Source organism: Octopus bimaculoides, chromosome 17, assembly GCF_001194135.2.
Source record: "Octopus bimaculoides isolate UCB-OBI-ISO-001 chromosome 17, ASM119413v2, whole genome shotgun sequence".
NCBI classification, from domain to species: domain Eukaryota; kingdom Metazoa; phylum Mollusca; class Cephalopoda; order Octopoda; family Octopodidae; genus Octopus; species Octopus bimaculoides.
This window is the reverse complement of record NC_068997.1, coordinates 45,342,430-45,343,352: the sequence shown is the minus strand read 5'-3', so window position 1 is coordinate 45,343,352 and position 923 is coordinate 45,342,430.

Genomic DNA, 923 nt, shown 5'->3' with positions numbered 1-923 from the left:
TATTTATATATATATATATACTCTTTTACACATTTCAGTCATTTGACTGTGGCCATGCTGGAGCACTGCCTTTAGTTGAAGAAATCGACTCCAGGACCTATTCTTTGTAAGCCTAATACTTATTTTATTGGTCTGTTTTGCCAAACCGCTAAGTTACGGGGATGTAAACACACCAACATCAGCTTTCAAAGCGATGGAGGGGGACAAACACACACATACATGTGTATACGATGGGCTTCTTTCAGTTTCCGTCTACCAAATCCACTCACAAGGCTTTGGTCGGCTCGAGGCTATAGTAGAAGACACTTGCACAAGGTGCCACACAGTGGGACTGAACCTGGAACCATGTGGCTGGTAAGCAACACACACATACATATTCACAAACATGTATATATATGTTGATACAGTCCCACAGATGACACACACGTGTGTGTGTGAGATGTATACCTCTTCTATTGATATATGTGATTATATTCATTGCACATATGTTGTCTAAATTGAATTTAACACATGTAAGCTGTGTACAACCGCCCAACTCACATACGTGTGCGAGCGCTTGCGTACATGTGTGTGTGTGTGTATGATTTCCATGTCGGATATAAGAGAATCTTTGTTAAAACAAAAAAGTGGTGTGACAAGGGATGAATGAATAAACTTGTTAAGTTTATGCTGCAGAAAACGAAGCCCAATGTTTTCTTTCCTCTCTCCTATGGGATTTGATCCTGCGAATGTAGAGCATTACCCTCCATGGAAAAACAAAAATAGAGGGAGAGAAAGAGATAGAGAGACAGAAATTAGCCAGTATATATAATGTTCATACAATTTCTATTATGTAGAAATATCTGGTGCACATACACACACACACACACATATTTATATACATATACATATATATATATATATATACACACATATTTATATAC